Below are 14,066 nucleotides of genomic sequence, written 5' to 3'. Positions count from 1 at the left end.
ATACCTACATGCGCTGTGTGCTCACGGGGCATCATGTGCATCCTTAGAGCCTTGTACACCTGTGCCCTCCTATTGCTTCAACACCCAGCCTCTGCATCAAGTAAGCTACGCTTGGCAATACAGCCTGTCCAGGAAAACAGCCATAGACAGCCTAGGCAACTTTATAAAAGGCTTGGCTTGGCCACCACAAGCCTCCTTCTGAGCATGGCTATAATGGGATATTTTGAAGTGAGTTGTCAGCCATCTTTGTCTTGCATTACACAGCAGCTATGCTTGGGAAAAGGTTTTATTGAAGGCTGCCAGCACTTGGAGGAATCATATGTTCAGAAAGACAATGCAGTTTACAAAGGACACCTGTAACATTGCTGCCCATTTTGTCCTCTAACTACTTTATCAACCAACTGAATTTTGCCACTTTTGTTACCTTCTTTTAATGCCTTTGACCTCCCACTAATTGCAAGTCCCATTAGGCTCATTTTGCAGAAAGAAACTGAAGCGGAAACTAAACAGTTTCCCCTCCAATCCCAAAGGGATTCTGTGGCAAAACTAGGATTTTAATTTGGCTTTTAAGGGTATTTCTACTGCGCCCATTATTCCCAATGCCAGTTCATCCACATACTCCTGTCCTCGATTATGAGCACTTTGGATTGGATCTTCTTGGCGGGCTATTTTAGCTGCTTTGTCATATACAAAGAAAAAATTATCATCACCCAGATACTGTGTTCTTTAGCCTTTTTGTAGTAAAAAAAAAAAAGAATTGCTTTCCATACGGTAATGGGGGGAGGAAACAGAGTGGAATGAAGATGAATACATATGAGTTTTCCTCCTTTCACCAAAACAAATTCCCGGGGGGGGGGGACCTACTGAAAGAGGGTGCTTGTGTGAGGTTCAAAGAGCAATCAGCAGTCCTTATGTATGGATACAGAATCAGATTAATATTAAGGGATGCAGTTGTGGGCAACTCAAAGAAAACTTCTGCCTTCCAGTTGGGAAATCTCCAGCAACGGTTCCTCTGAAAACCCTAGAATCAGGAGCACGGATGCATCTCCTCCATATATACCTGAAAGTTTGGAGGTTACGAGAGAGAGAGAGAGAGAGAGAGAGAGAGAGAGAGAGAGAGAGAGTTGCAGGGTGGGCTAGGGAGTGTTCTTCTTAGTCCCCAGTAACTTTATCTCTCACATCAGTCCTTGCTACCTCAAGCAGAAACTGGAGAGGAGATTTGCATCCGGGAAGGGAGAGCCAACACAGCCTAGCTTCAGTTTTGAATAAAAATTACCTATGAGCCAGCTATTTTGGGACTAGCCAGGGTGCAGCGATAAATTTGCTTATCACCAGGGATGAGAAAAGATAACCAAAGAGGACAACAATTCTTATGTGGTCTATGTAAGAAAAGTGCTGCTACTGCTATGGTAAAAAATGAGGGAGAGTGACTCCAGTAAGGACTCCAAATGAGTTTTAGGAATCACATTTTTAACGTGACTATCCGAATCTCCAATCCTATGCACATTAACCTAGGACAAGGACCAAGTCCCATTGAATTTAATGTGTCTTACATCTGAGTATACATGACATAGATTGTACCATAAATCTATTGAATTAAGGCACCTTACTATGAACAATCATAGCTGCCTATGAATTGTGCACTTTTCAGATGCTCTCCTTGAATCCCAGCTATTTAAATGAATAAGCAAGTACTGTACTGTATTTGTTTAGCTGCATTAACATTTTAACTTTTCACCAACCAAAAGTAGATAACAATGGTTCATTGACCCTAATTTCCATCTTGGATATTTTGTTTTAGTTTCGGACATAAATCAACTCTAAACAATAGGTACCCTGCAGCAAAAATCATACTTTAGAAATCAACCAATTTTTTGTATATATTAAGACGTCTTCATGTGGACAAATTTGCATTTACAAAAGGATTGCTTTTCCCCAAAGCCCTTTTTTTCAAACACATAAACAAGATAACTATCAGTTTCAAATGCACCAACAAGCAATTTTTGACTATAGAACACACATGAATATTTTAGCAATCACAACCATGTGAATTACTCAGCTTTCACAGAACTTCTTCAAAAGAAGATTGCCAATCTTTACTTGGCAGGGCCTTTCTGCTTTTGAACCACTAGGTAACAAACAGAAATTCAGCAAAGTGATGCTTTTTCCAGCATCAAATAATGGGGAAAGTTTCCTCTGCCTGGTAAGAAAAAAAGGAACAACCTGGATACCTGGACACAAATAACAGACAACTCTCCACTACATTTTGTTTCCTTTCAGCAAAGTACAGTTGGGCCATGAGGACTCCTACCCTGTCCCTAGGGTTTCTAATTTTTCCACTAGCCCCAGTAACTGTGCTTTTAAGATAACTTGACGTGCAGATGTTAGTAAGTTATACTATTTTCCCTCAATGCTGTGAAAAGCCTCGTTTGCTGATTTCTCCCTATCAAGTTGCTGTTACAGGCACAGAAGCTGGCCAAGTAGTTTCTTTCTGGTGAGTGTGTTTGTGCTTCGGAGATTTAATATGTATGATCTAACTGGCAGAGCTCCTTATAAAATCATACTTACTGGCTACTGGATTTGGTTCACTGGTCACAATGCAGGTCCACAGGATATTTGCCCTATGGTATCCACAGTAGGGTTGCCAGCATTCTCGACTGGAGACAGTGCTTAAAACTTTGCCTTATTACACCAAGAGACAATACAGCAACCACACAGCCTACTCTGTTCTTCCACAAATCCCTTCACCTATCCTCTTTCCTGTCTACTATTCTGTGGCCAGCAGGAACCATAAATTAAACTCAAAACCAGCAAGGAAGGGGTGTAAGAGGAAGAGCAGGTTGGAAAGCACAGAAGTTGCAGACGACTCAGGACCTTGCTGCAGCCTTCCTCAATCTGTTGCCCTTCAGTTGTTTTGGAACACAACTCCTATCAGTCCCAGCCTGCATGGCCATAATCATAGTCCAAAACATCTGGAAGGCAACATGGTTGGGTGCCTTATACCAATTAATAGTACAGACATTATACCTCGCAATGAGTTTGGAACCTTAGTGGAGAGCTTTCATAGACCGTTACTCTGCACTTCTATTTAATCTACATATTAAAATGACATGTTGTCAAGAACATAAGAAGAACATAAGAAGGCCAGGCCAAAGGTCCTGCTGGATCTGGCCAAAGATCTATCTAGCCCAGCATCATGTTATCACAGTGGCCTATAGAAATCCACAAGCAAGACCTGAACACAACAGCACCTCCCCATGTCATTCCCAGCAATAAGTATTCAGGAGTGTTAGAAAATCAGATATATAATCTAATTGCCAAATGGCACCTTAAATATAGGTTGTGATCACCACAATGGAATGTCTTGGCATGTGTTTTGGGTATTTTTTGTAGTGGGGTTTATTATTATTATCGATTTCATTTCTACACTGCTTTATATTCAAAAAACACAAATCTCAAAGCGGTTTACAACACATTAAAACATCAAACCAAACAATCCAGAATAAAGCAAATTCACGCTTCAAGGAAAATATTGTGACATTTTGTTTCCCCCAACTGCCAATCTGGCATCCAGAGATTTCCACATGGTCGCAATTGGACCTGTACTAGTTGCAAAATGTACCTGGTGCCTGACTAATTTCTAACACTGATTCAGAGACATACTGCCACAACAAATGGATGTAGAAATATAGGCATCCTCCATGAATTTGTCCAATACTCTCTTAAAGCCATTCAAGTTTGTGGCCATCACTACTACATCCTGAGGCAGCGGAATCTATTGTTTTACAACATGCTGTGTGAAGAAGTACTTTCCTTTGTTCAGAATTTTCCAGCATTAGAGGGTGCACCTCCACAGGCACATACCTCCATGTGGTGGGAGTGCCCCAAAATCCAACTATTCTGGACAACAGCCATACGAGAAATATGTAAAATAACTAAGCAAGTATTAGACATCACCCCAGAATTGGCCCTACTAAACATCTTCCAAGACAACAATGCCCACTTACACCACAAAGAACTCATAGCCCACCTAATTTCAGCAGCCAGAAGCACCATAACCAGACACTGGAGAGACCTGTCAGGAGTAAGCATGGACCAATGGTACCAAATAGTATGGGAAACAGCCCTACTAGAAAAATTAACCAATAAACTGAAATGGGGACAAACAGAAGATGATGCCTTTATCCCGGTATGGCTCCCCTTTATCACATACACAGCCCAACAAGACAATGACAATAATTCACCAACAGCATACAAATCAATATGGCTAAACTGATCCAAAACACACACACACCCCACTCACACACGAAAACAAAGATCACCACAGCCAATCACAAACAAGCAACCACACCCTAGGCCAACCCCAACCTCTCTCACCACCAGAAGAACACAAGTGAACAGGAGAGAACCTGCACAAGCAACGCTGACACCAAACCCTACATACATTAAGCAAAATAGAAACATCACCACCCAACCCCAACCCCAACCCCACCCATCTTCCCCCCCTCCACCCCTTTTCTTCCTAATGTCTCAACAAATGAAACGGATTTGTAAAAATGTTACATGGAAAAAATACGGGAGACATCACACATACTTCTGTAAATCAAGAAAATATTTAATAATAAATAACTAAATAAGCATTTTCCAGCATTCATCTTAGATAAAATGGCCCTGATTTTGATTTCTAGTATTATGAGGCAGAAAGACTTCTCCTTCATTAAGAGGAAAATTACCACAAAGTACAGCATGAACACCATGGTAACAGTTCTGCAGTTAAGACAGCAAAAACACCACTTACATATGTATCAACATTTACATGTTAATGGGTACCACTTAAATGAGACACCCCCTTTCAAACTCATGGGTTAGATGAAAATCACCATCTGTATAATTAAACCTTCTCAGGAAGTTCATTCACCCTATTCAAACAAAACATTTTCTCCTTCCCCAGAAATGGCAGTGAGTCAGAGCTCAACAGGTGGGTATTAGAAAATAGCAGTTACAATACTATTCAGAAAAAGAAGCAAAAAGAAATAAAAAGCTGTTGGTCACTTCAAATATGCTAATAGCAAAGCCCCCAATACAGTCTGAACAAAATGATAACCAGCCCACATGTATGTGTGTGTGTTAAAAACACTCATCTGACTGTTTTGAGCCAGTCTCCATTTGTTGAAACAAACTGATAATTGAGAGCCAGGTCCCCTAGGCATTTAACAAAGAGTGTCTCCTTAGAAGGTAGTCCCACTGAGTTCAATGGGGCTTACTCCCTGGTAAGGACTGTAATCTCAAACAGCACTGCTATCTGTTTAACCCCACCAGTTTAAAACTGTCTTGACAAGTTTATTTATTTATGGCAATATTTTTCCTAGCTATGCAAATCTGTGCCCTTTATTTTGGTGATATATAAGTGGCCACCTTGTAGACAGACCAACACATTTAAGCTCTCTCTCTAACTTGAACCATGTATGGTTTTAACTGCTTAAGAGAACACAAATCTGCTTCTTCACAAATGGGATGCCATCTGTTTTTTATGGAAGGAGACTGTGCTTTTAATTGCTTTTTGGCAGGTAGGCGCCCAACAGGCAAGCCTTTTTCATTTATTTATTTTTTGCATGGAAATGAAATTATGATGACAGCTGTACTTGTTACATTTCTATTACACTGTAACTGCAAAGGGCATAGAATATTGGTTCCTAACATGGAGGCAACCATATGCACAGATCAGGGCTGCTCCCTTCAGATCAGTTCCTCTTTTCTCCTCAATCTATCAGATGCATTCTAGGAGGCCTCCCTCCTAGCAAATTGAAAATACTTCAAGCTTTATTTTAGGGTTGCCATGTTTCAAAAAGTAAAAACCAGGACACCCTGAAAACTACACCACACTTCATTTACATAGATTCTATTTAAACGGGTGGCGCTGTGGGTTAAACCACAGAGCCTAGGACTTGCCGATCAGAAGGTTGGCAGGTCGAATCCCTGCGATGGGTTGAGCTCCCGTTGCTCGGTCCCTGCTCCTGCCAACCTAGCAGTTCGAAAGCACGTCAAAAGTGCAAGTAGATAAATAGGTACCACTCTGGCGGGAAGGTAAACGGCATTTCCGTGTGCTGCTCTGCTTCGCCAGAAGCGGCTTAGTCATGGTGGCCACATGACCTGGAAGCTGTACGCCGGCTCCCTTGGCCAATAAAGCAAGATGAGCGCTGCAACCCCAGAGTCAGTCATGACTGGACCTAATGGTCAGGGGTCCCTTTACCTTTTATATTCAGATGCAACCTACACTCACTGGCATTATTATTATTCCCACATTGCCTTTTGTTTTCTTAGGCACTAAAGTCATTTCACAAATCTCAACCAAAGTCCATCCTGTTAACTTTATCAATTTTTCTGCCTATAATTCCAAGAATCCAAATATCATTCTTCAGGATTTTTCCTTGGACAGCATTCTGAAAGTATTTATTTTTTAACTGTTTCATGATATTCCCCTGCCCACCAGTGACTTTTTAATAATGAAAGTGTGATAGATAAGAGTGAGATCCTGTTATGCTGCTGTTTCTCCCTTAAATAAAACTAGTTAATTTTATGCTCTAAGGGAAATGCATAATATTTAGTTAAGATTGCCAACTGGCCAGAAAACAACTGATCAGCTCCTGTGCCTTGTAAAACAGCTTGAAATCAAGTGATGATTTCACACCACTGACACCTACTAATGTTTCCATTAAAAGCACAAAAACAGGAGCTACTTTTTTCCAAGTTGGCAACCCTGTCTCTAAAGTGAAATCTCCAAAAAATGATGCAGAAGTGACCCGAGGGAGGGAGTTCCTTAAAGGAAGAAAGAATACAGCTAGATTCATAAACTAGAGGAGTGCATGGCCTCCAAATAATCTTTTAAACTATCAAATAGTTTTTCAAAAGGTATTTGGTGTGTGTGTGTGTGTGTGTGTGTGTGTGTGTGGTGTCACCTGTCACAGATGATCAACAACATACCTAAAATAGCTGTGACACCCCTAAAATGTGGTTGTGACTAGCACAACTACATTTCACATTACGCATAAACCAACGGGAACCAGTGTGCATTTATTAGATGCACAAACACAGAGGTTGATAACCTGGATATAATAGAACTGAAGTCAGGTGTGGTGCCAACATGTCATCCTTGCACAACAGCTGGGACTCTAGCGCCGGCCATTCCCAGCCCTTAAAAAGAAGCCCACCTAGTCAAATTCAGTCTTCTTCTCTACGTCTCTTCAAAGTACAGGAAGTGCTGGCAGGGGCTGAACTCTGCATCAGTGCACCCAAGTTGTCCTGTGTTTTTCAGTCTTTTGATCTGTATCTTGGGTCAAGGTAAAAAGCCTGCCCAGACAGGGAATGGGAGGGTAGTGGTAAGTTCCCGCTTGTCAGGGTAAGGCACCAGGATGTGGTAGCTAGGAGTTAACTGCAGCATGTTTTGTGGATGCATCCCTGAGCAAACAGAAAGCAGAGATGCAAATATAGCTGCAGGTAGTCCTTAATAGGGCAGCAAGATACAAAGGAAGAAAAGGCTTGTGTGTTTAACAGGTCTTCTTGACACACACACACAAATTGTTTAGCAGATGCAGCTTGCCATGCAGGGGTGATGAAATTCCCTCTAGTGGTCCCACCCACTCCAGTACCTCTCTGGGCAGTCATCTCTTCTGCCCCTGTGGAGCAAGGCTGATTTGGACATGGTAAAACCAATACTGTGGGGGGTCTATGTGACACAGAAAAATCAAACATGTTTCATTTTATGTCTGCAAGTCAGAGGCACTCTCCATGGGTATAAAAAAGGTAAAGGTAAAGGGACCCCTGACCATTAGGTCCAGACGTGACCGACTCTGGGGTTGTGGCGTTCATATCGCTCTATAGGCCAAGGGAGCCAGCGTTTGCCCGCAGACAGCTTCCAGGTCATGTGGCCAGCATTAACCAGAGCAGTGCACGGAAACGCCGTTTACCTTCCCGCCAGAAAGGTACCTATTTATCTACTTGCACTTTGACGTGCTTTTGAACTGCTAGGTTGGCAAGAGCAGGGACCGAGCAATGGAAGCTCACCCCATCACGGGGATTCGAACCACCAACCTTCTGATCAGCAAGTCCTAGGCTCTGTGGTTTAACCCACAGTGCCACCAGCGTCCCTCTCCATGGGCATAGCCAGGATTTATTTTAGGGCAGGCTTTATGTTGGGAGGGGGCAGAACCAAGTTATCCGAGACTCAGTTGGTCAGCTAAGTGTTTTTATTTATTCATTTGATTTGGGGGTGGGGGGCAGCTGCCCCTCAGCCCCTCCCCGGCTATGCACATGGCATTCTCCCATATCAGTCTCTACAACAGCAGCAGGCGGCACAACTTTCCAACACTCCCTAAAGCGCATTCCACCAGTCTCCCAAAACAGACAGATGCCAGCAACCAAACAGATGTGAGTCCATGGTGTCTGGAAGCAGCTGGAGTGAGACAGTTGGAGTTTATAGTGCAGGGCTGGGCTGTGGAAACCCTAGAGAAGTTTTTAGCTGCTATAGAATTTCTTTCCTGTTAACTGCATGGTGTGATATGTGTGTTCATAAGACTCCAGAGCAAGAAGCTTTAGTGATTGATTCCTAGCAGGTCACCTTAACCCCAGCTAGCCAAGGACTGCAACCAGGACTCCTAGACTCCAACCTACAATTCCTAGCAGGTCACCTTAACCCCAACTAGCCAAGGACTGCAACCAGGACTCCTAGACTCCAACCTACAAGAGATGAGACAATAGTTTGGGAGACAAGGAGTGGCTGCAGAAATGAACCATGTCGGGGGTCAACCAGACTAAATATGTTGTTTGTTGAGTAGTCCACTTAATCCACCTTTGACAACTGGTCTCATATTAATGTATTTTTGAGGAGTTGGGTGGCAGGAGAGAGACCAAGGATCTAGATCAGTGGTTCCCAACCTTTTTTTTGCCATGTGCCACCTAAACATCTGTAAAATCCTGATACACCCCCCCCCGTGACATATAATTTTTATTATTCAAAAAGTGAATTATTATTCATGTGGAGGAAGCATTAACTGTTAATAACTCATTCTCAAATTGCCCCCCTTAAAATTCAAATTTCCCCCGTTTGGGGTGTGTGCCCCATGTTGGGAACCATGGATTTAGATAATAATATTTACCCTTCCATACTCAACCTAAATAAGGGCTGCCTTTCTGGTGAAGGAAAATACCAGAAAATCACCTGGTGGTATTTTACATTAGCTGAATGGGTTAACACCCTGCTTCGTTAGTGCTGTGTTCTCTACTGGAAGTGGCCCAGGCCCAGCAGCTGCTTAAAAAATATTAAATGATGAGTGTTTCAGACACAGATCTCCAACATCTTATTTTAGTTTGGCCTCTGCAAGTTGCCAACCAATTGGCAGCCAATTTTAACAAAACATTAAAGGGCACCAAACTATCTAGGGTAAGCATGCATAGGCTTGGGCTACAAGGCTTAAAAATCAGTTATAACCCTGGGCCAGTTGTTTAGGAATTTTATAAGCTTGAAACCAAAACATAGCAACTGTAGGGGCTAAACTAGAGCATAACGTTAGAGCTGTGCCCTTTAGCTTAGGTTGTTGTTTTTATTTTTACACAAATAGGCAATGCAGAAGGCCAGGCCAGTTTTCAGTGCAAGTGAGAGGAACTTTAATCATTTGCTCCATGCTATGATCCTGATCTGAAGTGTGCAAGTCTGCAATTTGAATGGGGGGGGGGGAGCTCCCATTGAACCATGTGGCATAGGAGCTAAGAACATTACAAGCTGAAATGTTGCTGGTTTAAATCTCACCTGTCAGCATGAGCTCACAAGGTGGCTGAATGAGGATGAAATATTCAGCCCCTTTATTAGGCAGGGTTGTTGTTCCCACCGAGCTGTCTGTCTGGGCACCCTCAGGCAATAGGATGTTCTGTTCTCACTGTACCACAATCGTCACCAAGTACAGGAGGGACAGATCCACCCGCTAGGGTTTCATTCATGAGCTATCAGAGGCAAGTTTTATTGCTGATGCTATCAATGGTGATTGTTCAGCACTGCCGAATATCCCTCAGATTCTCTCCCTGAAGCCATGTCTATTTTCCATACTTTAGGATTGCTGTTTTATATATTTTAGTGGCAGAAACACTGTGTACCCTTAAGATCTGCTGGAGAAGCAGAAACTGCAAGCAAAACATTTTCTGCTTTCATGGTTCCTTGCTGGGAAGTGTTTACCTGTTGATTTCTGCCAGACAAAGTTATTAAGAACACAAAGCCTTGGATAACATTTCTGCCAAAGCCTTAGGGTTACCAGCTTTCTGAGCCTTTAACAACAGTATAATCTGCAGAATCAGCTTTCTCCATGCGCTGGAAAGTTGAAGTCAATTCGAAGTCCAAGCAGTTGCTGATTGATTCCCCCCCCCCATTTTTTTTCCTGGCCAGTTATTGGCAACCCTATGAGAACCTCAATCCTATCCAATAGTTTCCTTGTTACTCCACTCCTAGGCTTAATTGAAAATGACAGATACGGTATATTGTTTAGAAGACCAAATGGCTGTTAAGTGAGCTTACGTCTATAATGTAGAGAGTTTGTACTCAATATATATGGAAAAAGCCAAAAGATTATAAACAGTCTAGAATTAGCATGGTTGCAAACCCTACAACTGCAGCTTATCTTGAACGACCCTATAATTAAACTTCAAACTTGCAGATTACATATATGGTACAAAGAAATGGTGAAAACAGTAAGTTATAAGTGCCAAGGAGTGAAGTCACAAATTTATTCCGTATTGCTGGGGAATTGGATGGGACTTACTGGACTGAGACAGATCTGCGAGACTGACATAAATCACAGATACTAGCGCAGGATTGAAAAGAAGTTAGAAAGAGGGTGCCTCTGGGGAGGATTCTAAAGGCTGGTGGGTCAGCAAAAGACACTGCCTTGCGGGCAGAAGAGGGGATGGTCAAGGAAGAAAAGAGCTGGTTTGAGGACAATAGAGGAAGCCAGGGTCCAGAAGGAAGACACTAAGAGGCACTAAGAGGATAATCAAGGAGGCCAGCAAGCCAGGAAGAGGATCCCTCTGCAGACAGTTGAGGACAGTGGGCTAGGAAGAGAATCCTGCCCCATGGCAGGCAAAGAGAACAAAGGTCCAGAAACAGAGGTAGTGAATCAGGCCAGTGGGCCTGGAAAAGTGATGCTATGGACAGCCAAGAGGCTAGTGCAGCAGGAAGAGCTTCTTTTTGGGTAGCGTGTCAGAGGCCATTGGCCAGAATGAGGGTCAAGGAGTCCACAGGCCAGGAAAAGAGGTACAGTAGGAACAGTTGAGGCCAGTGGTCCAGTGAAAGAACCACTATGGAGACAGAGGCTACTGGGCTTGAAAGAGGATCAAGAAGGCAAGAAGGCCAGAGAAGGAATTGCTGATCATTGATGATCATGTCAGACCAACATCCTTCCTTCTCTGCCACACCCAGTGACCCTGAGTGCTGAGCCAAGGAAAGATAAATGCATCATAACAGAAAAATATCTGGGGAGATTATATTTGCCATAGTTTACAGGTTTGTGTATTTGAGAGAGAGGTGATGGTGCCACAGCCCTGTCTACACTACCTTTCTTCCTCACAACCATCTCCAAGGCAGCTGCCAGGAAGCATGATAATATATTTTTTTAAGGCAATGGTGAGTGTGAAAGCTCTGGAGGGATGGGAGTGGGAAATGTCCATACCTCAACCCTTATTAATTACTGCTGCTACTAATGGTTGTTGATTAGTGGTTGTTCCCAACTTTTAATCTTTGAAGGTTCTGTGGTAACCATAGAGGAAATTAACAAAAACTGCTGCTCTTTCAAGGTTCCATGTGTTACCATGATCACCATAGGGGAAACAGCCCCTCCCCTGGAAGTGTGCTACCTAGCAACTGGGCCAGGTAGCACTAGAGGTTTAGGTCCCCATGTGACGAGAAATTTCCCTATCTGCTCTGCTAAATAGTCTGTTGCCCCTGATTCTTCCCACCAGCAGGGCTGACCACTGAAGGTGGAAATCGTCCACTCCCTAAGCTGTAAATATTCTGCTACCAACACAAATTAGGGTGTTTATTATTATTCCGTTTCCATCAATTTCACAACACCAACACCACATTTTCCCAACCCAAGCCCCCTTTGAAAACCATCCTTTACTGACTACAAGGTAATATATCATCAGGAAATAATAGAGGACAAAGCTTCAACTAGGGTGCCCAGCTGAAACAAAGAGGACTGGGTTCCTGTACTTTGAATAGTGAAGTTCCCTTTTCTGTACAATTATTCTGAGTTTTGCATAGGGTCACCAATAACTGGCCAGAAAGGGGGGGAATCCCTCAGCAACTACGTGTACTTCAAATTGACTTCAACTTTCCGGAGCATGGAGATAGCTAATTCTGCAGATCATGTTGTTGTTGTTGTTGTTGTTTAGTCATTTAGTTGTGTCCGACTCTTCGTGACCCCATGGACCAGAGCACGCCAGGCACTCCTGTCTTCCACTGCCTCCCGCAGTTTGGTCAAACTCATGTTGGTAGCTTCGAGAGCACTGTCCAACCATCTTGTCCTCTGTCGTCCCCTTCCTCTTGTGCCCTCAGTCTTTCCCAACATCAGGGTCTTTTCCAGGGAGTCTTCTCTTCTCATGAGGTAGCTAAAGTATTGGAACCTCAGTTTCAGGATCTGTCCTTCCAGTGAGCACTCAGGGCTAATTTCCTTCAGAATGGATAGGTTTGATCTTCTTGCAGTTCATGGGATCTGCAGATCATACTGTTGTTAAAGGTTCAGAAAGCTGGTAACCCTAAGGCTTTGGCAGAAACGTTATCCAAGGCCCCCATCATTTTTAATAGTTGCATAGAAGACATTTCAGTATATGGTTGTTTTCTCAGTGCTGCCTGAATGAGGGGAACAATTGCACTAGCTAAACTTCCCTGTTTGACTCCCTCCTTGCCTTAAGGATAAAATACAAAACCACTTTGTTAAGACTTTCAGTTGAAAGTACTGTTGACATGATCTGCTGCTGCTGCTGCTGCTGCTGACAATGACCTTAAATGATTCTGTTCTGGAGCCTTTCTTTTTACGTGTGATTGTTTTAATAGTAATGTTATATTGTGTTTATTGTGCTTATTGAGGCAAGCCACTTTAAGCACTAGAACAGGCAGGATAGAAATTATGATTATACAAAATTTTGAAGAAATATAGAAGCCTGTTCCTTTGTTACATCTGAGTATCCTAACACATGCACATATGCTCATGAAAATGCTTGCATCCTGTCCTATATCTAGAGTTACCACATGTAAAGGAGAACCAGGACCCTGATTCTTTCAACAGTTGGGGCTGCTTTTTTTGGAAAGTGTTGTATTTTCATTCCTAAGTGACAATCTATACCTGTGAGCATCCCCTCTTATATACAGCCATTTCAAGATACAGGAGTCTTACCATCTTTACATCTGGCTACCCTTTGTACATGCATTAACACACACATTTAGCAAATCTATAGCCAAATGCCACCTCCGATGTCCACATCCAAACAACACACAAATTCCAGCCTGCACCCTCTAGATCCACCAGGACAAGGTGCAAAACCTGGACCCCAAAGCCACACATAGCTGTTGTCTGCAGGGAGAGTGGAGATGGGGCAAAAGGGGGGTAAGCTGAAGGAGGAAGTGGGGAAAAGCTCTGCAAGTGATCAGACCTCTAGCAAGAGCAATCTGCCCCTCCCTGGACAGATCACTGAGAGGGCTGAAAAAGGGGGAGAGAAAGAAAGAAAGAAAGAAAGAAAGAAAGAAAGAAAGAAAGAAAGAAAGAAAGAAAGAAAGACAGACAAGGGGGTGTCAGAAAGGGAAATAGAAAAGGAATAAGCCTGCTCAGTTTTGGCTCTGACCACACTAAGCATCTGCACATTCCCTGGGGGAATGTTGCTGACATCAACATAAAAAGTTTTACCAATCTGTATTCCTAATTTGGGGCATCTCTCTAGCTACCTGTACTGCTGCCAGTTAAAGTCCCTCTTGTTGGGCCCTGCTCAGGCGTTTTGATCCTGAGGAAGGAAGCAGGACCTTCACAGTGGTT

At 43.0% G+C, this 14,066-nt stretch overlaps 1 protein-coding gene across 2 annotated transcripts in view; it reads left to right on the top strand.

The window, feature by feature from the left end:
* The window catches only part of CRYBA2 (crystallin beta A2), a 34,377-nt gene that overhangs the window by 1,071 nt on the left and 19,240 nt on the right, over positions 1 to 14,066 (top strand). Inside the window, exon 1 of one of the 2 annotated variants that reach the window (XM_083753660.1) lies at positions 11,914 to 12,168. The exons of the other annotated variant lie outside the window; for it this stretch is intronic. The gene's annotated coding sequence lies outside the window, so the exon portion shown is untranslated. Of the gene's footprint in view, positions 1 to 11,913; positions 12,169 to 14,066 lie in introns of those variants that run through there. 2 annotated transcript variants of the gene reach the window in all.

Source organism: Podarcis gaigeae (genome assembly GCF_964106915.1).
Source record: "Podarcis gaigeae genome assembly, chromosome: 1".
Classification (NCBI taxonomy): domain Eukaryota; kingdom Metazoa; phylum Chordata; class Lepidosauria; order Squamata; family Lacertidae; genus Podarcis; species Podarcis gaigeae.
This window is presented reverse-complemented; position numbering and strand designations above follow the sequence as displayed.